The 25657-nt window shown below is 45.1% G+C and overlaps 1 protein-coding gene across 3 annotated transcripts in view; it reads right to left on the bottom strand.

Annotated features, from left to right (window-relative positions):
* The window catches only part of LOC111160816 (myosin IB), a 190377-nt gene extending 184670 nt beyond the window's left edge, over positions 1–5707 (bottom strand). For 2 of the 3 annotated variants that reach the window (XM_022524341.1, XM_022524416.1), the window contains exon 1: positions 5638–5706. The gene's annotated coding sequence lies outside the window, so the exon portion shown is untranslated. Of the gene's footprint in view, positions 1–5637 lie in introns of all 3 variants that reach the window. The other variant, XM_022524212.1, reaches the window with a different exon arrangement.
* Between the last annotated feature and the right edge of the window lie 19950 nt (positions 5708–25657).

Genomic DNA, 25657 nt, shown 5'->3' with positions numbered 1-25657 from the left:
CCACCTTGTCCACAGTCTTACTCCCTAAGCCCCAGCTCTGCAGCGGTGCACACACCATTTCACCCCCATCCTTCAGACCCTGAACTGCAGCTGGATGCCCTGCAGCCCACATACTGCTCTTGGACAGACTGCAGACCAGAGGACCAGACAAAACCCCTGGAAACTCCCAGATGGCCATCTAATTCCTGCAGATAAGGAAGTGCCAGGAGAGGGTAAGAGAGATCACCGGGCAAGCTGTTTCCTCACCAACGGGCTGAGTCTGTTCACCAAGTCACCCTCATTTGGGGGAGAATGAGGCACAATGGGAGAGCCAAGCACAGGGCCCAGAAAAGGACAAACGGAGAAGCGTATCAACCAACCCACCCAGCTCTGGACTGGCCAAGGACACCCACAGGAACCCTGACTCCAGGTCACAAAGGAAGCAAGCCAGGAGGGAGGCTCTCACTCCAACTCTTTAAAACAACCTCCTTAAGAGTGGCCCAAAGCTTCAAAGAACACCGCACCATGAGGCAACACGTCGTTCTGGAAAGCACACAGTCTGGGGCTTACTGTCTACCGGCCTTGGCAAATTACTCCGTTCCCTCATCCACACATCCTTCCTGCTGAAGGGCAGCAATGCGGATGACACAAACAAGCTACAGAAAATACCCGGGGGGTGCCTCGGTGGCTCAGTCGCTTAAGATTCAGACTCTTGATCTCGGCTCAGATCTTGATCTCAGAGTCAGGAGTCTGAGCTCCGCGCCGGGCTCCCAGCCTACCTTAAAAAAAAAAAAAAGGAAAACAAAGTACCCATGATGAGGGCTGACACAGAGGAAGCACCCACCACTTCACTAACAACAGCAGGAACATCATATAAAACATGAATGATTCATTCTTTGGGGGCTTGGCATTTCTTGTCCACAAGGCAAACACTCTGAAGTCTGCAGACAGCCTTAGTGGGACTGAATCAGCCAGGCTGAGCACCAACCGAGGACGGGACGGGGCAGGTAGGGAAGGAAGAGGGAAGGAAGCGGGAGGCACCAAGCACCTACCCCTACCCCATGCCAGAGCCTACCACGTGACTCGGCACCTGCTCCCATGGAATGGCCCTTTGTACATCCTCGGGATCCAAAACGGGACCCCCCACGCTCTCCTCCGGGACGTTGCTTCCTAACCTCCAGACCAACCCAACCTTCAAGAGGCAGGTGTTTGGAGACCTGACCCCTTCCACGCCACCAGAGGCTGGAGGAAATGAAAGCACGGAGGACAAAGAAGGCGCGGGCACCACGCTCCGTCTCCTCCCACTCTCTCGCTTTTGTCTGTTGTCAGCTTTTGTCTGGCCAGCGAGTGTTGGCGTGGCCTGGTCACCACAGCTGTCACAGTCATTTTCTTCATTTCCCCAATATCCACTCCGCGCACGGTGGCCTGCCCGGCTATGTCCTTTGAGGCACAATGGATTTCCTTCATTGCTTTTTAATGCGCGGCCTCCCTCCCATCAGCCGTGCACTTGACAAAATGTGAATGGATGAGGAAGGTACTGACAAGGGAAAAGAAAGCCAGGAAAAGGTTACAGGAGCGAGATGCTGTGGCTCACCCTTCATCCTGCTCGGGGGCAAGCCGGAAGGTGCCCCCTGACAGAGCTCAGCAGACCACAGTCTGCCTCCGCCCACATACCCACTGAAGGGGAACTTAATGACAAGAGACAGAAGTTACTGCACCGACACCTCAGTCCCTGAAGACCCTAAATGATGTCCCATCGTTATTTGAAATAATTAAACAAGATAGAACTTTCAGTCTTTACAGTCTTATCTTAGAAACAAACAAAATAAAAAACCAATATTGACTTTTCCATTTGCCCAGGAGCATTCTGAGAAATCCAGACCCAATCGATGATGCCAAGTATTAAAATCCATTCCGCTCCTGCACCCAGTGGTCGCTCGTGTGTCAAGGTCAGGCGTCTCCTGCTCATGACCACCCTCCAGGCCACCCCAAGGACTGGACACCATTTCCATTCCCTTTTCACAGGGACACCTAAGCTCACTTCCCCTCTGGGGAAAGGATGAGCCTGGAAATTCCGTGGAATATGTGTTCCCATGAGCACAGAAAGCTGATGTTCTCAGAGGTATTGTAAAGAAAGACCCCTGACACTTCCCTAAGGAAGAATGTCTTCTGTAAAAGGCGAAGGCCAGGACCGAAAGCACATGCTGGGAAAATCCCCCCCTGCTCTGCGTGTGTTTCCAATTCCGATGTCCCACTTCCTCTTTATAACCACATTCCTTCCCTCCTTGCTTCTCCTCTAAAAAGACACTCTGGCATTGGGTCTCCAAAGTATGAAAGGCTATAAGATAAAAAGAGCTAAAACGGATGTCAGTGAATATAAAATGCTTAAATACCGTGTAAGATCTATTCCATTCCACCACTTTTAAATGTTTCCAAAAAAGAACTTATTTTTAAATATTGGCAGCCTAACTTCTTAAAAATAAAGTTTCCTTCACTTAAAGTGTATGCACACAGGCTATCACACAGCATAGAGCTTTTTAGCAAATACACTTTTAAGAGCTGTGATGTCACTAACTGTGCCTTCCAAACCTCTCTCACAGGGATTTCTCTCTCTCTCTTTTTAAGATCTTATTGATTTATTTGACAGAGAGAGAGAGAGAGAGAGAGAGAGAGAACAGCAGGGGGAGGGCAAAGGAAGAAGGAGAAGCAGATTCCCCGCTGAGCAGGGGATCTGCCCAGGGGCTCGATTCCAGGACCCCAGGATCACGACTTGAACCTAAGGCAGATGCTTAACCAACTGAGCCACCCAGATGCCCCCATAGGTTTCTGAAAGGATCATTATGGTAATATATGAGAAAGTGGTAAGAAATTTGCAAAAGGCAAATCAAATAGTTATTCAAGCTATTGTTATTCCAATTCTTTGAAGATATCATACCTTACAGTGTTTCCTTAAAAAGAACATGGACTTTCACCTTGACCACTTGCTAGTTACCTACAGGAGCAGGGCGTAAGAAGCAGCTAGTCATCTCCCTAGGCCTCCTTTCAACTGTAAAATGAGTATCATACCCACTTTAACAAGTTGTGAGGATTCATGGAATAACGTATGCAAAACCCATCACACAGAGTAAACACCTACTAAATGACAGTGACCATCACCGTTAGGCTATTCAACAAAAATCCAAACATCCAGCCATTAAAAATAGTAGAAGGGTGGGGGAAGAGGGGAGAACCTCACCCAAAGGGGGGACAAATGCTAAAAACATGGATCCCACGCTCTGAGGATCCCTTCTTCGCCAAACCACTCCTACCCCCACTCCTTCCCCACTGAGGTCAGAAGCTCCTCCTTGCTTTGCGTAACCGTCAGCAGCCCAGGAGGGCGAGTCTTTAACACCAGGTTTGACAAAGTGATGATGCATCCCAACCCACGAAGGGGGTGCAGCCAGCCTCACCACACAATGGGAAATCCATGGGCAGCGCCCTGGGCCAGAGACAAGCCATGTAAGAGCCCCCCAGCCGCACCCCCGTCTCCAGCAGCAGCTAATACACTCTAGGGCTTCCTTGTTAGTGTATATTCCGACGTGTAGCTGGGAGGAATCCAACTGCGCCACATCTTACAAAGCAATTCCCAACATAAATGAAAAGTCCAAAATGGCAACCACAACAACAATAATAGGGAAAAAGTCTCCCTCTATCCCCTCTGTGTGCTGCCTGTGGCACCACATTTTGCCAGGCAGTGTGTTAGTTACAGCAGCAAACAGCTTGATGGCTGGACAGAATCCCACTCCAACTTCCCAGTGTAATGGCTCCTGAGGACAAGTCCCACTGCTTCTCAGCCTGGCCTAAAAATGTGACCACATCCCCTCAGCAGCAGCTTACACAGCTCTTTTCCATTACCACTTCGTGGGCAGGAAACATTTTTTCCCCCTGGAGTAAGCTCCTAATTCCCCTTCTAAGGTTAAGAGGCTTTCAAACTTGGTTGTCTTAAATCGAATGCCCAGTGGAGTGGTTTAACCGTAGGTCTGCAGAGTTGTCAAAGAAGCAGGGCTGGGGTCACCTGCCACCTCTGATCACTGACCATCCCTGGATGTCTCCTCAATTATTCCACAGTAATTCTAACATTCAGTCCGACTTTGGGATCCTTCCACCAGGGTCCCATAGGCACAGACCATGAATGCCTGGAAATGTCAGCCTCCACCCCAAACAGTTTCTCTTGGAATACCCCATTCAAAAACACTCATCACCCGATGGCCCCAGCTCCCTCCCCAGGTCAACCTTTCCTCCTGGGTTTCTGGATTTCAATCTAGAAAAGGATCACTCAACAAACGTCCACCATATTAGATTTAATTCTACCCCTAAAAAATAAATAAATAAAAATCCCATTGGGCATAACGGGTTGAGTTCTCTTTCTTACTCCAGGTGGTCCGCACTGAGGGAGGGAAAGCCCAGAAGCGGTGGGTCCTTAACTCAAACTCCAACCACCGGGGTGTGTGGGGTGTGTTTTCTGGGAAAGCCCGCAAAAGGGTTTTTCAACTCCGTGTTACATAATCTGATTCATTTATTTAGCAATGTCTAATTTTATAGTGGTTTCCCCTCAAACATTCCTGGAAAACTGTTATACTATATTACAGTGGAGAAAACTATTTTATGTCAAAATCAGTTCTATAAAATTTGCCTCCTACCCATTCATGCCGATACCCACTGGCCACACACACACGTCCACGGGCACACACCGACACACAAGTACCCTGATCCCTCACAAAAAAAGTCTTCCAAAGTAACCAAGATTCGATTTCAGGAAACCGACACTGGGAGCGCCTCGAACTCAAGGAAGTGCACAACTTGTTGCGGCAACGACTTGACCGCGGTCCGAACAAAGCACGACAAAGACGCTCGGGGAACCCGGGGCCCGCGGACGAAATGCGTGCGCCGGGCCTCCGCTCTGCACCGCGCCCTCTCCGACCCTTTCCCACCCTCTCCGCGGCCCCAGCGAGCGCCCTCCGGGACTCCGGGTCCTAATCTGGTTTTCATTGCGGCGCCGCTCCCTCCCCTTCCTCCCCAGCCACCGTGAATCAACCTCGGCCCCGGCAGGAAACGAGACCCGGGGCAGCCCCTCCGCCGCGGCGGAACAAAGGAGCGCAGCGCGGCCGCACGCGCCGGACGCCCCCTCGGGTCCCGCACCCCTCTCCGCCGCCGCCGGGGCACGCCGCACCTGAACCCCGCTCCCGGGACGCCCCATTGTTCTCCCCACACCCTCCCGGAGGTGCCCCCACCCCGTGCCGGGCCGCGGAGCCGGGGCCGGGCACCCGCTGAGGGCCGGAGAAAAGGACGGGTGTGGGTGGGAACGAGGAGGACCGGGGCTCCGCGCTGCCCACGGGTACGGGGAGGATGGGGCAGAGTAAGAGCAACTTTGCTCCCAAGCCGCGTCGCTCCCGCCCGCCCCAAGCAACTGCGGAGTCACGACCACCCCGGCGACCTCGGGCGTGCGCGGGTTCTCGCCGCAGCAACGCCACGGCCCCCGGCGACCCGTGCCCCGCGGGCTGCGGCGGGGCGGCGGGGCCCCCGGGCACAAAGGCGCGAGGCGCCCCCTCCGCCGCCCCCGGAGGGCCGCGGCCGGAGCGAGCGGGCAGGGCCGGGGAGAAGGGGAGAGGTTCTCGCTACCTCGCCGGGCGCCGCCGCGCCTCCTGGTCGTCCTCGCGCTCCGGGACGCGGGCCCAGCGCGAAGCTGCGGGGCTCCCGCGGCGACTGCTCGACGGAGGCTGCCGGGCGGACGCTGTCCCGCGGTCGCCGGCCCTTCGCGCGCCCCGCGCTCCCGCACCGCCTCCACTCGCCGCGCCCGGGCTCCCGTGCGCGCCCGACTGCAGAGAGCCGGCTGCCGCCGGGCGCTGGGCTGCGGCGGGAGGCGGGAGGCGGGAGGCGGGAGGCGCGCGGCCACTCCCCTCTCCCCCGCAGGCCGAGGGGCTGGCCGAGGGGCGGGGGCGGCGACCTCGCCGCCTGGGATTCGCCCCTGCGCGCGCCGGCAGGGCCGGGAGCCCCCGCCCCCGAGCCCACCCTCCCCCGGCCGCCGGGCGCGGCCGCACAGCGCCCCCCGGTGAGCGCGCGCGGAAGCCTGCGCGCGGGGGCAGGTCGGGACGCGGCCGCGAACGCAGAGGAGAGCACGGAGAGGCGTCCCGGCCGGCGCCCACGGGGAGCTCGGCCCTCGCACCTGCGTGCACCGCCGGGCTTACCGGCGCCCGGCAGGACGTGCAGCGGCCGGCAGCCCGGGGGCAAGCGCCTGCGGACTGGGAGCTTTCCCGGTTGTCCCTTCTGCCCTGCATGAAGTCTGGCCGCCCAAGAATAGCAGAAAGGATGAATCTGACCGAAAGAGAAAGGAAGTGCGTTGAGCAGCAAAGTGTGCTTTTATTTGCAAGGTTCCTAGTATCTCACGTCATGCTAAGTAAACACTGACCAAACTCTCTGCTACAAAAAATACAAGATAGTTTAAAAGAAATTTCAAATACCCGTATGTGTCTGAAAACAGCCTATCAATGACCACTGGGTAGTGAGCAAGGGCGGGTACTAGTCCGCATATCACTCAAGTGCGTTGGAGGAGACAGAGAGTCAGGACCCCTGGCTTCCCTCTCCAGCCTGCCTCTTGCCTCTTTGTGGAATCCAGAGCGAGCCACCTGACCCAGGACCCGGTTTCCTCACCCCAGAGGAGGGCAGGGTGCTCCTCCAAGCTTACTCACTGGGTGAGGTGAGGATTACTTGGCGAAGGTGTTCAGAGCAATGTAGGCACAGTAATTATTACTCATGATTCTAACTACTTTATCCTAAATGAAATAAATTGCCATAAATGGGGCCAGGTTTAAATGGACTGACCTATATCTGGAAACTGTCACTAAAACGAGGTGAACCAAAGAATTCATACCATATATAGTAACTCTGTTCCCGGAGACATAAGAACCACAGGCACTGGGATTTGTCAAATGTCACCAGTAGAGTTTGGAAAGGTGGCAATTGCCCAGACTCTACCTGCTTGGGACTGTATCATCATGGATGACACTATCTGCATCAAAGTCTGATTTGCAGAAGACACAATAATGGGGTGGGCTAAGGCAGAGTGACTCTCCGGTACTGATCTGTTCTTGCTCAGTCTTCTCCGAAACCTGAGGTAGGTTTCTTTCTTGTTCTTATTTTACAGACAAGGAAAGCCAAAACCAAAGAGGTCTTCCAGCTAAGAAGTGGCGGCGGTGGTTTGAACACATATCCACAAATTCTTCGACACTCTCCCGTTAAAGAGTAGAGTCTAGTTGCCTTCCTCTTGAATATGGCTTGATTCTAATGAGTAGAACGCAGCAGAAGTGATGCTGTATGACTTCTGATTCTAGGTCGTGGAAGGAGTTAGAGGTTTCGCCTGGCCCTCACTCACCCTGGGAACCCGGCTGCCATGCTATGAGCAATCTCAGTCTGCATGGACGGTCAAAGGCAGATGTTCCAGCTGATGGTGCCAATGGAGAACCCAGCTGGGAGCCAGATATGTGAGTTAGTGAGGCTTTGAGATGACTCCAGCCCCAGCCATTGACTGACCACAGCGCATATAAGACTGCTGCAGAGAAAACCTAACTGAACCTAGTCGGTGCCCACCATCAGGAAACAATATTGAGAGATTGTCTTTGGAGGGACCATTACATAGCAGTTGACCCTGAGACAGTGGCAGAGATGGGATTTGAACCCAGGCCATCTGACTCCACAGTCTCCACTGCAATCTCACTGTCTTGGACCTTGCTAACCTAGCCTGATGAATACCAGCTTTCACAATAGAATATGGACCTGCCACCCGATGACACATTGAGACTTACTCTTCCATTCTGCCTGTCTGATTTCAGGTTCCAAACAGATCCGCTTATAGCAAGTTGGCGATAAGGAAACCTCTGACCTCTCTTTCTGGTCCAACTTTCCAAAAAAAATAACAAGTTCAAATGGCAGGTCCACACATACCAAATAGAAACAAATGGTTGAAAAGAGTGGGGGAACTCTGCCAACTTTTCATCTTCGAATAGGGCAAGTTTTCTTAAAAAGTAGTTTTGGGACGAGTATGTGCTGATAGGACTCCTGAGAAAGCCACTCAGGAAGATTTTGGAGCTCCTGCCCCAAGGTAAAGACAGGGAATGTAGTTATGTGGAAACAGTTCCTCCTCTAGAAGGACCTAGCATAGTGGGGACATTTAAGGCTCTCTGCCTGGCTTTCAGCAAATTCAGAAAAAAAAAAAAAAAATACTAGAAACTGTTGAGCTCATCCTAATAATCACTGAGAAAATGAACCAAGAAGCTATTAGAAAGCCAAAAGTGTTTCTAGAGCAAAGTTCTGCTTCTCTTTCAAAAACACCATTAACCTAGTTTTCATAAATCTCAAAATCCAAACTCCTGAAGACATACCATGAGGTTTTTAAATACTTTTACCTTCTTGGCCATTCTTTTCACAAGTCAATCAATATCAATCAACAACTTCCGAATTTAAGAGGAACAGATTATAGTTCTAGTAACCGTCAAGAATGAATAATAAATCCACCAACTACAAAAGCAGTTTTTGCCTTCCCGTCAGTCTATTGAAAGGAAGTGGAATATATGAAGAAGCAGAAAGACTGTTATTATGATTTTAAGGTGAAAAACATAAGTTATCAAATTGTAGGAGTAAAAAGAATATAAAAAGTGTACTTTAGGTCAATGAAAACATGGAATGATTTAAATTAAAACAAAAGAAATCCTGCCAACCTTGTGGGAAGCTGTAGATATAAAAGCACATTTGTGTGTCCCAGGAAGAGAATTATCAATAAATGTGTAGTTTGTTGTTTTTCTTTTATCTTTGCTGTTTTTAACTTGAGACTATTTTATTTTATTTTACCTTATTTTATTTTATTTGACAGAGAGAGCACAAGCAGGGCAAACAGTAAAGGGAGAGGGAGAAGCAGGCTCCCCACTGAGCAGGGAACCCAGTGCAGGGCTCGATCCCAGAATACTGGGATCATGACCTGAGCCAAAGACAGAAGATTAACCATCTGTGCCACCCAGACATCCCTACTTGAGCCCTTTAAAAAAAAAAAAAAATTAATTCAACTTTGAGGGAAATAAACAACAAAAAGTCCACATGACCTGCTTCTACCTCATGCTGGTGTAGCAAAAGAAATAACGAGCTGGAAGTCATAATTTTACGTGTTCTCACTGGCCGCATCTGCAGCTAGCTTTAGAATTTGAACCAGAAGTCTCATGCTGTCTGCCCTTCGTTATTTTATACCATTTTTAATGTGTTAAGGGTCTCCAGTTCTAAAAAAATCTGAGTCTTTTTTTTTTTTTGGCCATCTTTTCTTTCATCTACTTACCCAAACACTTAGTTTTCACTCGCTTTTCTTATCCTTTGAGACCAAACTCAGTTCTCACCTATTCCTGACACTCTTCTTGAATTGGATCCTGCCTTCTCCTCCATGGAAACATCTTGATGCCACAATCTCTCAGTACCTATTAATCTGTTCCAGGTTCTAAAATCTTTCTCGTTCTCTTATTAATGTTTGGCCTCTCCTACTACCTGGTGGATTCCAAGATAAAGAAATAATTCAGTTAGAAAGCACCAGGTCCATGAAAATAAGAACAATCTTCGAGAGCTTACTCTGTTTTCAAAAGTGTTCTCAGGGAGCCTGGCTGGCTTGTCCAACTCATGGTTTTGGCTCAGGTCGTGATCTTGGGGTCATGGTTTCAGGGTCGTTGGGATTGAGCCCCACGCCGGGCTCCTCACTTACGTGTGAGTCTGCTGGAAATTCTCTCTCTCCCTCTTCCCTTGCCCTTCCCCCATCTTATACTCTCTGTCTCTCTCTTTCTAAAATAAATAAATAAATAAAATCTTCAAATTCAATAAACACTGTATTAGTATATCTTACATAGTTTCATGCAAAAGAAACCTTTTTTATGTATTTAAAGAGTGGTTTGAAAATAAATGCTTCATCATCTGCCTTGGGCTCGGGTCATGATCCCAGGGTCTTGGGATCAAGCCTGATATCAGGCTCCCTGCTCAGTGGTGAGTCTGCTTCTCCTTCTCCCTCTGCCACCCAGCCGCTTGTGCTCTTCCTCTCTGTCAAATAAATAAATAAAATCTTAAAAAAGAAAAGAAATGCTTATAAAGTATTATTTAAAATTCACATTACGTATTATAAAAAATATTTCTTTGGCATTTTCAACCTCCAGGACAATAAGCACTCCTCTTACTCTAAGTATTTAAGAAGCTGTAGACAGAAAGTGGCTAGGAGAGGGTCACCTGCGTGGCTCAGTCAGTTAAGCATCTACCTTCGGCTCTAGTCATAATCCCAGGGTCCTTGGATCGAGCATCAGGCTCTCTGCCCAGTGGGGAGCCTGCTTCTCCCTCTCCATCTGCCTGCTGCTCCCCCTACTTGTGCTCGCTCTCTCTGTGAAATAAATAAATAAATAAATAAACAAAATCTTAGGAAAGAAGAAGAAGAAAGAAAGTGGCTAGGAGAGTGGATCTTGAAAATTCTCATCAGAAGAAAAAAATAAGATGATTTGTAACTACATATGATGATAGATATTAACTGAACTATCAACTGGTGATCACTCTGCAATATATACAAGATATCGAACCATTACAGTGTACACCTGAAAGTAACAATGTTAATTACACTTCAATAAAAAATAAAATTAATTTAAAAAAATTAAAAATGGTACATAAATGTCAACAAGAATCTTAGGGGATAAAATGGATGATAGAATTTCTCCCGGGCAGGAAAATTCACCAAAGCTTTCTGAAGATAAGAAAAAGAAGAATTCAAAGACCTCACAGATAGGGTTCCTCATAGATACTGGCCTATGGGAAGATCAGAAGCAAACGTTCTTTATAAAAAATAAATAACAATGTAATTGAGCACTAAAATCAGGCAGGGAAACTCCAAGTGCAATTTTTTCCTCCACAAAATGCATATATCCACAGCTCAGAATACTCTGCTCTTTCAAATACATTATAGACTCATTGCCAGGAAATTTAAATTGCCTGCATTTCCCCCACCCCCAACATTTTATAATTTTGCATTCTTTCATTTTAACTAGTAAAATGATTGTCTTTTTTATTTTGTCTCAAGCTATAGCATGTTAGTACCATTATGGCAAAACCTCGCTGTGAAACAATAGAGAGATATGAAAAATAGCTAGACTTTTTTCCAATCTTTTTTAAAAAGCATTTTCATTTTTCTAATGATAACCTGGGAGCTTGTCAGCTCGTTGCTGAGGAGACTTGGGGAGGATTGTAAGAAAAAGCAAATATTATGGCAAAGGAGGAAAAAAATACATTGGCTGTCTAACCCAAATGAAGAGCCATTTAGCAAACAGGCAAAATAAGACTCAGCTTCTGCTGCCGTCCCTAAAACTAAATGTCCATTTATTTGAATCTAGAATATACATTCATCACAAGTGTTAGCATAGGAAAGTGCTGATAGAGAAAGATAATTGCTTAACAAAAAAAATTTAATTCATTAACAACCAAGATGACATATAATCCAGACCGAGGTGCTATTGACTAAATAAATCAAAATTTAACTTAGAAATATGAGCCAAGGCTTGGTAGCAGGTTTGCTCATTGTTTCAGCAGTGTTCTCCATCTTAACATCTTCTGTACAAGATGAGAAACTCCATGAGGGCAGAATTTTTGTCTCGGTTCACGGTTGTATCCCCAGAGCCTAGGAACATACAAGATATTCAATAAACTGTTGAACTGGTGAACAAATTTCAATATTATTACTTTAAATAAATTCAACTGGCCTGTCATCTCAGTTATTATTTCCAGATAGATCTTAGAGCAGCTTTGAAGACTTTCTCAGCAAGGTAGAACAAAACAGGTCCTGTGATGACTTCACAGCGGTGATCTACTTCAATTCCAAATAAGGCCGGAAAAACTTCAAAGAGAGTAGCATCTAGGTAGAGTCCACCTTATACAGAGGAAGCAGTGGACCACATGAGCCAGAATGTTGAAAAGCAACCCAACTTCCAAAGCAAGCATAATTTCTACTGAAGAGATACATAACCTCCTTTCCCATCAGACACACAAAAATGTGGGTGTTTCTCCCCAAATCCATACATGTCAATATGACTGAGAAGGGAGCAGACGTTTATGTCTTTGACCCCCTGGGGCCCTTTTGCCAACCCTGCCTTCACTTGCCCCAACCCCCGTCTTAGCAAGCAGGTGCTTGACAAGTTCTCCCCAAATCTTAGATGACCCCGACAGAGCTCAGGGTCAAATGCCTTCCTCGAATGCCTTCCCCTGGGGCCTTGGGTTTTTAAATTTCTTCAAAATTTCCTACTCTCCTGAAGTCTTCTTAAAACTCATCTAAAAACTAGCATCTAATCTGGGAGGGGTCCTGCAGGGTGTAGCCTGCTTCTACAGGTCCGCAGTTCCATTAAATTGAAAAGCATTTTAAAACCTTTTTTTATTTTCTTTGTGAATCTTTATCAGCCTAAGGCAGTTATCACTACCCAGATTAAGCTTGGGTATGGGAAAGAGAATCTATTTCTTGGCACATGGGCTCTTCCATGCCTAAATGTTTTGGTCCCACTGAGTGATTTTGATTGGCGTATAATTACTCTAGTTTATCAGCCATAGAAGAGTTTCAACCTTGGGGACTCCCATTCCTACCTGCGGTCAGGCATCATTACCCCAAGGCCAAAGAGTGAAGTAGATGACACTTGACCTACATGAAGTAGTATTTGAGTGCCTATTCAGTCCTATGCTGGCTCTATCACTAGGATGGGATGGTGAACATAATGGTCAAGTTCTGGAACCTTCCAGGAATGTAGTCTAGCTTCAGGTCTTTGGCACCTTCATCTCATGGATATAACTCCCCTTTTCTTTGTAATGTCCTCCAAGTCCTACAGACAATGAGATCCCTCATGCTACCCCTAGACACCCCTAGGCCTCAACATTAGTTTATCAGCCTCTTTCCCTACCCTGAGACAATCTTGAGGACAGAATCACATCTTATTATTTCCTTATTCCTACATTTAACATAGTTCCCAGAATATAGTAGGTATTCAACAAATTCTTGTTGCATGAATGAACGAATGAATACAGATTTTTTTCCAGTACCTTCTTTCATGGGTCCTGCGTAGTTCTTATTGCTCAATTTCAAAGATTACCTCTTTCTTCTTATAGCAACCTCCCAAAATTTAGTCTATTATCCTCTTCCAATAAGCTCAAAAACAACAAATAGCTATAAATGGTTTTTTAAATGCCATTTTAAATCCATTTTGGAACTGACACCTCCTATACTTCTGGTATACATTTTCATACTTTGATGCTAAAGGATTCTTATTTCTGTAGAAACCGAAACCCCAGGCTGATCTCATTCGACTTATCATGAACGCGCCCTACTGCTTTCCATCTCTACTGCAGAACCAATGTATGTTTTCCCCAGCCTTCCTGCCCAAGTCAATTCATAAATGTTTTTAATCTATGAACTTTTAAACTCAAAAAGATTTATTAGGCCACTTTAAATACTTATTTCTTGCTCACATGGGACTGAAAGATCACAATGGCTCAGGATCAATTGCTTTTCATCTTTTCAGTACTTATTTCACAGCTGAGCACTTCTCAGAGTTATGAACATGAGTCCAGTCCCTGACAAAGCCACAGCAAGGGCCAAAAGAATGAGCAAAATTATCCATCCCAGAACCCACATGGGATAGAGGGGACCGAAGAGGCAGCGTCTGCTGTTACTTATTACAGCATACATGTTACGCGAGGCTCCAGATCAATCCCAAAACGGAAGTCTTGTGTTATGGGTCTTTCACCACAGGAAAGCAACATAAACATACATTCAACAATAACACTCCATAAATCTCTGCCCCAATTATAGAACTTTATCTCTTGTGGTGCCAATAAGAAAGACAGATATCTCAAAACAGCAGGAAGAAGTTACTGTTTCATGTGCAGAAGCATTTAATATCACTGTAGAGAAATCTTTTAACATAAGTCAAACATGGAACTATCTATCCGCCTCAGGATAAATCCAAAATAAGGAAGACTCTCTCCAAATAGAGTCTAATAAATTTTTGTCTTTTTAAAAAACAGATGATTGGGAAGAAAAGAAATGATTTCTAAAACCACAGCCACACCGAGGGCTCTTGATTATGGATAAAAGAGTAATATGGGACCAATAGGTGCAGGGGGGAGAATGAGAGAGGCTTAATCCAGCATCAATAATCCTCCTGGGATTCATGTCAAAGTGTGTGTGTGTGTGTGTGTGTGTGTGTGTGTGTGTTTTGCATGTGAACTTGTGTGTAATGGTTGCTTAAAATTGTCGCACGTATGCATATCTCTCTGGGCGGAGGAGTCTACCAGTATTAAGAATCTCCCAAAAGCTTTTGACTTCACCAAGAGCTACCAGCCATATTCTATAGCAAATATTTCCCAGATTCATAAACAAAGATATGTTACTATTGGGTGAGGTTCAAGAAGACTGCGCACAGCGGTGAACGAAACCCCATCACTGGGGTCTGAGGCCCTGGTGCCCAGCAGCCCAGATGTGACGACTCAGGTGGGAATGAGAACCCTACTAACACATTAGTCTAAACACGTTCACTCGGCTGATTGAGCTATACACAAGGAAGATTCCATTACCGCCGTAAATTTGATAACCTCATCAGTCCAAAAATCAATTAAAATTTGCATATGTATTATATGATTATTATTTATGTAAGTTACACTTTCAAGATTTAAGCTGTTGCTTAAGTATTATCTCTTTTCCAAGGACCACTCACATTCTCCTCTGTAGAGTTACATAAGCAATCGTACGTAACAAACGGCCATCGCATATACAGTGGCGTGAAGGTAGTGACCGTTTCTTTCTTGTGCATGTGCCCGTCTGAGGTTCCTGCTCAGTGGGCTGCCCTCTGCCGTGTGTTCATTTAGGGTTCACTCCATCTTAAGGCTCTGCCCCTCTCTGACATCTTGTCATCCGCATTCAGCTTATGAGGACTTTGTAAGACTTGAGATTCGAGAGATTCAGAGAAGGTTATAATCTTCTTAAGTTGATTTTTAGATTACTGGTTTATTGTAAAAAGATATAACTTGGGAACAGCCAGATGGGATAGACACGTGAAATCAAATATGTGGAAAGGGGCGCAAAACTTCCATGATCCCTCCAAGCATGCCTCTCTCCCAGCACCTCCACGTGGGCCCCATGCAGGAAGCTCCTGCTGTTTATTGTTGTTAGAATCTGGAGCTCCCTGTTCGGACAGGACCCAGATGGGAAAACGGAAACCTCTAGAGGTGTTTCAAATGAAGGGATTTTAATACAGGCACTTGATATACATGTGATGGAAGAACCAGACCCGAAGAGTTAAGTAGAGATGGTGAGGATAACCCAAAGATGAACAAAACTCAGAACACATCGACCCCCTAAGGCTGGAGGAACCCAGGGAGAGAGTGGTGTTATCAGAGCCTGGAAGATGGAACCATCACAGAGAAGTCAGAAGCGCAGAGAGGGTATTCCTGGCAGATGATGAGACCATGAAGGGAGGGGCTATCTGACAGCAGGAATCATGAAGAAGCAACCACCGCAGGAAAAACCACTCAGAACATAAGGAGAGGAGGAGGAACTCCCAGCTCTCCCTTCCTTGCACCCCTCAACCTTCTACCCATTCCTCCCATTGGCTCGCCTATGTGGAGGCCAGGAGGCAAGCAATCTGGAAAAGGTAGTCCCCTATGCTAGAAGACAGAACACGGGAAATGCCAAAGAACCAGGCAAATGACCAGCACATTCTTTTCTTATGAAGACGGTGCTGAGTCTGAAGAGAAAAGCCACGTGGCTATGGAGTTCTTTGTTGATGGACAGAAGGGAAGGAAAGGAGGTAAAAGCAAGAAAGTCAGGAAAGGAAGAGGAGATAGCAAAGATTACAAGTCAAGAAGAGACAGAAGGAAGAAGAGCATCTCTCTCCAAGTCTGCTAGAACAACAGCCCAGATGAGAGTCTCCATTTATAACCTCTCTACAGTGGTATCCAGAACCGGCCAACAGGAGAATTACAGAGCCCTAAAAACCAGTAAAGGACTAAAATCCATACTTTGATGTCACTGAAGTTTGTTTGGACTTAATACATGACGGACTGAAATTAATGTGAATTTAATTCTTTCCTGTCAACATGGAATCTAAATATCTTTCGAGAGACTTATAAAGAGATTTCAGAAAGTCAAACTGCTTCAGGTCCTTGTGTTGAGCACAAAGGCAAAAAGAACTGAGAACAAACAAAGCAGCAGAAAGAAAATGTGTGTGGGGGAGAGGGTGTGGGAGAAAGGAGCCCAAGGGATTTCTTTAGTAATGTTTGTTTATTGCTGTTTCAAATTAGGGAGCTAATTTTGGACTGGAGAATAAATAAAGAAGTTCCTTGAGAAATAGAAGACTCCGGCTAAGAACACAGCAGTGCCTATAGTGAAATGGGGGAAGAAGTGTGTTCACACTTGCACCTGGCTTGTTTATTTTGTGATGTTAATGCGCCTGTGAAAAGAATCCAACTCACATTATTTCTCTTCTAAAGATTTTCGCAATTTGAGAGAGATGGTGAGAGAGGGAGAGCGAGTGCGGGTGCAAGTGGGGGGAAGGGCAGAGAGAAAGAATCTCAAGCAGAATCCCCACTGAGCACAGAGCCAGACCCAGACCCGAGGCTCGATCTCACCATCGGTGAAACCAGCAGTCCAACGCTCAACCCACTGAGCCACCCAGGCACTCCTTGCATTATTTTGCTTAATATTTCCTGTTTATTTCCTCATGCAGATAAATAACTGGTACCTCTGTCTTTCCTTACTCAGGTCCTTGTTGAGACCATCTTTGAAGAAGAAGCAAGAGAGTTACCTCTGGAACATGTATCAGTTTGGGGGGATCCCATTCAGGAGCACTGCTCAGCCTGGTACTGGATTCCTGGTGCTGTGGCCTCTACTTCATGGGCTGATGTATGTAATTTTTGCCAGATGAGCAAAGACATCTGAGCGCAACAGTATTCTGTGGTTAAGGGCCTCGTAGAAGGCCCATGTGACAGGGTTTTGAAGAAGGCCGGGTGTCTGGTGTGACACAACACCTCAAAAATTGGGAAGCCAGAGCACCAGGCAGGGCACCCCTCGGCTGTGGGCTTGCAGTTTGTACAAATTTCACCCTACTTCTCTTCGCTAGGCCATGCTCATCTACATAAGAAAGGAAGCAGAGAGCCTGCTGGAAGCTCTAGCGTGTCTTATAAACGAATTTTGCCAGGATGAAGACCTCAACCAGAAATAGTTTTAGTTTTGGGTGTTTGGTTTTTGAGCCGCTCAAGAGACTATTGCTATGAGAAGTTCCAAGTTAATATTCAGCTTCATCAAGTGAATTTATTAATAGAAAGTAGTTCATGGCAACCATTTCTAAGGTACTGATAAATCCCTTGAGTTAAAACAGCCAGTGAGAAATGCTGATCTTCTTATATGGATTTTCTTAAAATAGCAGCTCTGGTTCTACCTTTAACAATGTTGAAACCATGCCATTTCTGAAACACGTTGCCTTGGCCATTCTTGTTGTGGTTTACAGGACACATTTTTCGAACTCATGAACATATGGGTTCACGCTAGGGAAAAGAGCTGTTGGTAGCACAGAGAGCATGAGATGCTATTCCTACCATAAGCAGTTTAGGACAATCAGCTAAGTCACCAACCTGAGTTAGGAACTCAGTGGTTCTTTTGTCTTCTCCACCCCTAAAGTTCCTTGAAAATGTTGTCATAACATCTATAAGTTCTCAAGTGCCTCCTATAAGCCTAAAGTATTTACCTCATTTTGTCCTCACTGAAACCCTAAGTGGAAGGTAAATTAATCGTGCCCATTTTAGAAAAATGGACATTCAGATTCACAGGTCTTAAGTCATTTCCCCAAGAGTCACACAATTATGAAGTGGTGGGGCTGGGCTTCAACCCTTGATTTCAAAGCTCGTGCTCTTCACCACTATACTCAAGACGACCTTCTCTGCTTGTGCACAGGGACTGACACCTAGAAGGGGACTATGCTTGCTTTAATGCTCTGCTGTCACTGGCTGGAAATTCTTAATGATTCTTAAGTGGTTCTGCATGTTTATTTCGCTCTGGGTCCCCCAAATCCTGCAACTGCAACTGGTCCTGAGTATACTACGTTTTCTGACATACTAGATGAATACTGTATGTAAGCTTAAAATTCTTCAGCAGTTCCTTCTCTAAAAGGTAGAACCAAATTCCCACTCCCCACTTGAATGCGGACGGGTCTTAATCACTCACTTCTAATGAAGAGAAGATGGCAGAAGTAATGATATGTGTCTTCCTGATCAATAATAAAAGGCACTGTGGCTCCTGACTTGTTCTTCGTCACTTGCTTTGGGAAAAGACAGCTGCCATGTAAGGGGACATTGGAGCAGCCCTTGGAGAGGCCCATGTGGTGAGGACCGAGGCTTCCTGCCAGCATCCATGTGAGGGAGCCATCTTGGAAGCATCTGAACAAGCATTCAGATGCCTACACCCCCTGGCCCAGAGCCGCTCGGCAGCCCCGTGAGAGAGGCCTTGAGGTAGAGTCAACCAGATAAGCCGCTCCTTGATTCCTGACCCTCAGCAACTGTGTGAGATACTTCTGAGGTTCTAAGCTAGGATAACTTTTCATCCAGAGCCGCGATAGATAACAAATATACCACATAATCTTGGAATCCAAGAGATGAGAGGAAACTTCGATTAAGAGGTGAATACAAGCATCCACATTTGGTACAATATTCAAATGGCTGTTGTCTCTTCTTGTTTTGTCCTAGGGGACATGACAATGATGCTCTCCAGTGAGTGTCAGAGGGCTTCTTTCCACATGATCATTGTGGAAAGGCCTTCCTTTAATTTGGGGGCACAGCTTTTGATCATAACTCTTGACCTTCTGTCCTCATTTTTAATCCGCAGACTACCACACACATTTCTTCCACAAAGGCCCTGCCCTCCTGATAAAGACCTCTCCTGCTCTTGGTGCTCCTAGTCCTGCCACACTTATGCCACATGGCCCGGAGTTGTCAGGGTGTCTGATGGCATTTCTCCCACCTGCCTGGCATGGAATCAGGTGTCCTGGGCTTGTCCCCCTACAGCTCCCTGGCTTTCTTGCTGTCCCTGGACTCTGCACGGTCCTGCTGAGGGCAGTAAGCAGGGTGTAAGCTTTCCCTACGGCTGCTGGACTGGTTCCATTCCATTCCACACCCTCACACTTCAGGATCCAGTCCCGCAGGTTCACGGGAAAGGTAACAATGGCTGGCACATGACCACAGTGGACCCACTTGGAAAATAAACGCAACACCGTCAGTGCAATAACATCCAAACATGGAGTCATACGTGTGAGCTCTGATTCAACAGCCCGGACTTTTCTAGTCTGAGGCTGGAAGTCAAGCAATCCAGTTAGGGACTTCCCCGTGCGGCCATCCTTGAGGGGCTTGCCTGTACTAGAGCCACTGGCAACACATGAAACCAGACTTTGGTTCCCTCCTTCTGCATGGTAGGAAACTTTTATACATAAAAGGCAAATTATGACACTTTCATATGGGAAATTAGAGGAACAGAGTACCTTTTTTTACAGAGCCACAAATGACGTGAAGATTGTCAGGCATCAGAGGATGATGTGGGCTAGCCTTTGAAAATGTAGACTCCAGACCCTGCTTTTTACTCAGTTATGAGGGAGGATGGTGGGGATAAAGGTGGAGAGGAGTGGCGGTGAGGAAAGACAGGAGAATTGTATCGTAATCCCTGTTCTGTAGAACCAATCATATATCCATTGTCTTCAGGGACATCTATTTGCTTTAAAATGACTGCTTTTTCTGGGATGCCAGGGTGGCTCTGTTGGTTGGGCATCTGCCTTCACCTCAGGTCATGGTCCTAGGGTCCTAGGATTGAGTCCCGCATTGTGCTCCTTGCCCAGCGGGAAGCCTGCTTCTCCCTCTGTCTGCTGATCCCTTGCTTGTGCTCTCTCTCTGTCAAATAAAGAAATAAAATCTTTTTTTAAAAAATGACTGTCTTTTCTGATGGAAGATGCAGCCATGTAAACTGAATCCTAACATGCCTAAATGAGCATTTTTTAAAAAGATTTTACTTACTTATTTGCAAGAGAGAGACAGACAGTGACAGAGCACAAGCAGGGAGGAGAGGGAGAACCTGGCTTCGGCTGAGCAGGGAGCCCAGCACGGAGCTCAATCCCAGGACCCTGAGACCATGACCTGAGCTGAAGGCAGATGCTTCACTGACTGAGCCACCCAGGTGCCCTAAATGAGCATTTTTTTAAGAAGGCAAATGAGATTCATTAATAATCCTGACAATTTTTTTTTTCCCCAGTGCAGTACCCTCTTCTGATTTCAGTCTTTTAACTGAAAGCTTCAGATGATGAACATTGAGCCAATCTACTCCCTAGGAAATGTCCAGAGCCTGGAGCTCCCAAGAGAGGCCGTCTTCACTGCTCCTCATTTCAGGCATGTCCTAACTTCTGCACAGACAGCATCAGAGCTGCCAACACTTGTACGGTCTTCTGAGGTTATTGAGTAAGGTTTTCTTTCTTTCTTTACTTTGCTCTCTGTCTCTTAGGATGTCAACTCTCTAAGAGCAATATCTATGATGTTCATGGCTGTATCTTCAGTTCCCAGGACAGATCCTGGCACAGGGCAGGCATCAACAGATGAATGAAGGAAAAATGGAAGAACAAACCCATACCTAATGAGAGTAAATGAAACACATGGCTTCTGGATGTCCCAATGGCAACTCTAATACCCCAAATAGCCAGTAGCATTCTCCATCACTTATTCATCAGACATTTAATGAGTACCTTGACGGAAGGCATTGTCTGCCACCTTTAGTACACTATTACACTATGCTCATTTCACCCATTCCGACTATTATCTCCCTCCAAGAGCTGAAGCCAGAAGCAATCCCCGTCTCAATTCCAGGACGGAATCATAGTATTTTTCAAAATATTTTCCCAGGGAGGGGCTACCTATTTCACCACAGAAAACACTGCTGAGCAGACACCAGCTACCTTTATGACTGAACAGATTTCAAAATTCAGTATATATTTCCCATGTGAATTCTTAGTTGTACATCAGAAGATAGTTTCAGTCGATGGAATTCCTTTTCCTCTTTCGTATGTTCGAGCTTATTAGTAGGAGTAGTATGAGAATGTTAGCAAAAATAAAGCAAAATTCCTATTTCAGGGAACTGGCTTATTTTTTCCCCTGTTCCTTTTAATTTATTTATTTCCTAAGCAAAGAATAACAATTGATCTCTATCTAATGTTGTGGCCTCTGCTATTTCTCTAATTCTCGAAGCAAACTAAGGCCAACTATTGAAAGAATAAATATGCCAGGCACCATGCAGTTGTTCTCTTACAAGTGACCTCTTTCTTTGTTTTGCTTTTGCATCCCTTACTATGTATGTGAAAGGAAAATCATGTAATACTCTCCAGAACCACATTTTATCTCTCATATAGCAGATGTTAGTATGAATGAAGAAAGTATGCGTAGAATGTTTGAAAAGTTTATTCTGAGGCATCTTCCTCCTCTTCCTGAGGGGCCCCTCTCGGCACGCAGCTCCGCCATATCTTTCAGGCCAATGGAGGACTCCTTTGGGACTCCAAAAATGTTTCCCATCCTAACGCAGGTCTTTGTAGGACATTGAGGAAAGGCGGAGAGAATTAAAAATATTTTCCCAAGTCAGAAGACTTCTGGTCAATAGAAACAAATGTGGAATCTGGACAGATTCCAACCAGCTTCCTTGAGGTAAAATAATTTCAAGGTTTTCCTTATTTTTGAAACATCGTTCACTCCTGTAGGCAACATGAACAAATAATTGTTAGATTTCCTTAACACGACAGCACAATCACATGGGATAAAATATTCTCTTTGAGAGCAAGTTTTTTTTTGAAAAATTCTTAATACCCTCCACTCTCAGTTTTATTTAGCTTATTGATAGTTTTACGATTGCATGGAGGATGTGATTGTTTTTATACACATAGATGGGATATGAATTATTGTTATTATTACTATTTTAATGTATTGGAAGTCTATTTCAAGCCTGTCTTAAAAAATTAATTACCATTTGGGGTACTCAGTGGAGCTCTGTAACCTTCATCAGTGTCCCTACAGGGCTCTGCAGGGAGGAAATCCTGCCAGGACCTCCGCAGGGGTAAAATCATGAATGAAGCAAGAATTTCTTTTGTTTGTTCTTCCAGAAGAGACAAGGGACTTCAAAATAAATAAAATGTTTTACTAAAAAGAAAGAAAAACATATCGTTGCTTCTTTTCCTCACTGCTTTCCTAGGTATTCAATTGAAAAGAGAGCCAGGACCTTCCTGAGGACCTAACAAAATCTCAGAAATCACAGAGTTCCTGGCACCCATTCCAGGCCTAATCATTCCTCATCTGTTAAAGAAGAACTAACACCTACCTCATGGAGTAGCTTAAATACAGGATGAACCACCAGGACAAAACTTACTGAACACAGTAAGTGCTCATTAAATGTTAACTCCTGTTAAAACACCGACACGACCCAGTATAATAGTAATTATAAGAGTCAAAGGTTTAGGGGCACCTGCGTAGCTCAGTTGGTTAAGCATCTGACTTCACCTCAGGTCATGATCCCAGGGTTCTAGAATCTAGCCCCACATTGGGCTCTCCGCTCAGCAGGGAGTCTGCTTCTCCCTCTCCTTGCTGCTCCCTCTGCTTGTACTCTCTCTTTCTCTCTCTCTCTGTCAAATAAATAAATAAATAAAATCTTTAAAAAAAAAAGACAAAGTTTTGTAGTTGGAATTGCTTCTAAATATCTCAGTAAGTGTACAGAACTTATGAGGATAAAACATTTGGTCTGGCACTTTCCATGGCTGTCTTATCTTCCAGCAAACACATATGGATTGCTTATAAATATGAGCTACGCTGTTGGGATTGAGAAAGGTCAGGACCCAGGACCTGCTGCCTAATGTTCACATCAAGGGACAAAAGCAGTCCTAAACCAGTTATTGCAATGCAATAAAGCAAGTTCTGTAATAAAAATAATTATACCTATTATTTATTGACTGTGTTTTGGGGTGGGTCAGCATGTTGCAAATACTGTCCTACGTGTTCTCACAACAATTCTATGAAGTAAGTGCTATTATTCCCATTTTGCAGATGGGACACAGGTTCAGGGAGGCTAAGTAGCTTGTCTAAGCTCACATAGCTAGCAAATAATTAAGGCTAGACTTTGAACTTGGTCTGTTTAAATCCAAAACCTATGTTCTTAATCACATATACTTAATCACTATACTTCTCTCCTAAAATGTAGTATAGGAAAAAGCAGTACTTATTATTTGTATGAAAATAATGAATATATTGTTAAACATATATAGTAATATTTGGGAGCACACAGGGACTAGTTGGCTAACTCTGCTAGAGGGAAGATGGGAGAGCCTCAGGGAGGAGGTGATATTTAAGTTAACCATCAGAGCCTTTTTCATGGATCCATCACAGATTAGATTCAGTTATATGTTTTACTTGACTTCCCTCCATGCATCCACCAGAAATCTAATTTTTAACTTTTTCTCATCAGCAATACATTTTTTTAAATTTCTTTCATCAATACACTGTGTCTAGTCACTAAATACATTTAGTCACTGAAATTCTCTAGTACCATCATCCCCTTTTTAGGAGAAAGCATAAATCTCACTCACACACACACCCTAATGGATCAGGGATTTCTTAAACACACTCCAATAGAAAATGAAACATTTTTACAATGCATACCTAGTGATATACATCAAAATGTTAACTTTGACTACTACTTCTTTCTCTCTTTCTCTTCTTTTGACTACTTTTAATTTTACATGTTCTGAGTTATTGGGCACAATTTGTTTACTTCTAAAATTTTACAAATTTTCTCAGATAAACATTTGACAGGTTTGCAATCAGATTATACATGTATTTAAAATAACGGGCAACACAATCTCCTAGGTGTTGTCCTAAAGTCAATTCATGTTCAATCCACTCAACTACATCGTGTTTGCACCTCAAATAACGAGCTACTTAATAACCAGGACTGCATCCCATTAAGGGATATGTATGTATGTGTGCAGTAGGGGCTTGACAAGTATTTGTTATCTCTTTTATTTTCTTCCAAGATTTTATTTAAATTCAAGTTAGTGAACATATAATGTAGTATTAGTTTCAGGAATAGATTTTAGTGACTCATCACTTACACATAACACCCAGTGCTCATTATAACAAATGCCTCCTTAATTCCCATCATCCCTTTAATCCATCCCCACCCACCTCAGTTTGTTCTCTATAGTCAAGAGTCTCTTACGGTTTGCCTCCCTCTGCTTTGATCTTATTTATTTTATCTTATTTTTCTTTCCCATCCCCCATGTTCTTAAATTCCATATATGACTGAAATCATATGGTACTTGTCTTTCTCTGATTGACTTATTTCACTCAGGATAAGACACACTAGTTCCATCCATGTCATTGCAAATGGCAAGATTTCATTATTTTTGATGGCTGAGGAATATTCCATTGTGTATATACCACATCTTCTTTATCCATTCATCAGGTGATGGGCATTTGGGCTCTTTCTATAATTTGGCTAGTGTGGGTAGTGCTGCTGCTATAAACATTGGGATGCATGTGCCCCTTTGAATCAGCATCTCTTAATGTGACAAATGAATACTTGGGAGAACTTACAAATGGTCAGAACTGAGAGACTCTTGAACTGATACTCTGGCAAAGGATGTGTAGACAGACTGGCCCATCCTATCCCACAGTTGTTCTCACAAAACTGGGGCCTGTGATGCACATGGTGCTGAACAGGAAAAAAAGAAGACCAGAAGGAACTACTTTTTAGCCTCAAGTATCTTGCAGTCCAGTACAGAGACCAGAGATGAATGCAAGAAAAGATAACAGGCAATATGCGTGCTGAAAATGCATCTCTTTTCACAAACTCAAGTGTGTAAGAAATCTAAGTTTTATTTTTCAATAATAATGAAAAGGCACATTTCTTCAATTGATATCAGGTTCAGAGTCTTCCAAGAGCAGAAATTTAAGTCCTACACAATGCAAAGACCTTCTTTATCTTTGTCTGTGGTACCAGCTCTAAGTTCGAGGGAGCCAAGATGGTGGAGGAGGAATGGGGGAATAAGCAGATGCCCAACGTGGCATCTGCTGAGGTCTGTTGTCTCATCTGGTCATTGGGAATAGGCTACTATTGGCCAGACTTTATTCCTATCCAAGGGGCCCCTCATACCGGGTGACTGTCCTTGCTACCAGAGCTCTTCCTGAGGCCCCTGCATGTCAGGGTGTGTGGCCTGGGACGCTGCTCAAGGTTCCTCCTAGAAGTTCTTGAGGAGCAAACTGAAATCATTTCCCAAAGCCACATCAAGTTTGTGCTGAGGATGCTCTGTGAGACAGCCTCAGGCCTATAAATTAAGACAAATTTCATTGGCAAACTGCATAGCCATTTCTAACCTGACATCGTGAAGCTTCCTCAAGCTCTGTGTGTAACCAGGAGAAGTTACCTATATTTACCTGGGATTTCTGTTGTTTTTCAACCAACAGTGAGGACAGGGGAGATGTCTTTTTTTCTAGGAACAAACTAGCAGCTCATGTACTTTGTTTCCCCTCTGACACTCAAGGGAAACTT

Source organism: Enhydra lutris, unplaced genomic scaffold (assembly GCF_002288905.1).
Source record: "Enhydra lutris kenyoni isolate GAN:26980312 unplaced genomic scaffold, ASM228890v2 scaffoldscaffold1, whole genome shotgun sequence".
Taxonomy (NCBI): Eukaryota; Metazoa; Chordata; class Mammalia; order Carnivora; family Mustelidae; genus Enhydra; species Enhydra lutris.
This window is presented reverse-complemented; position numbering and strand designations above follow the sequence as displayed.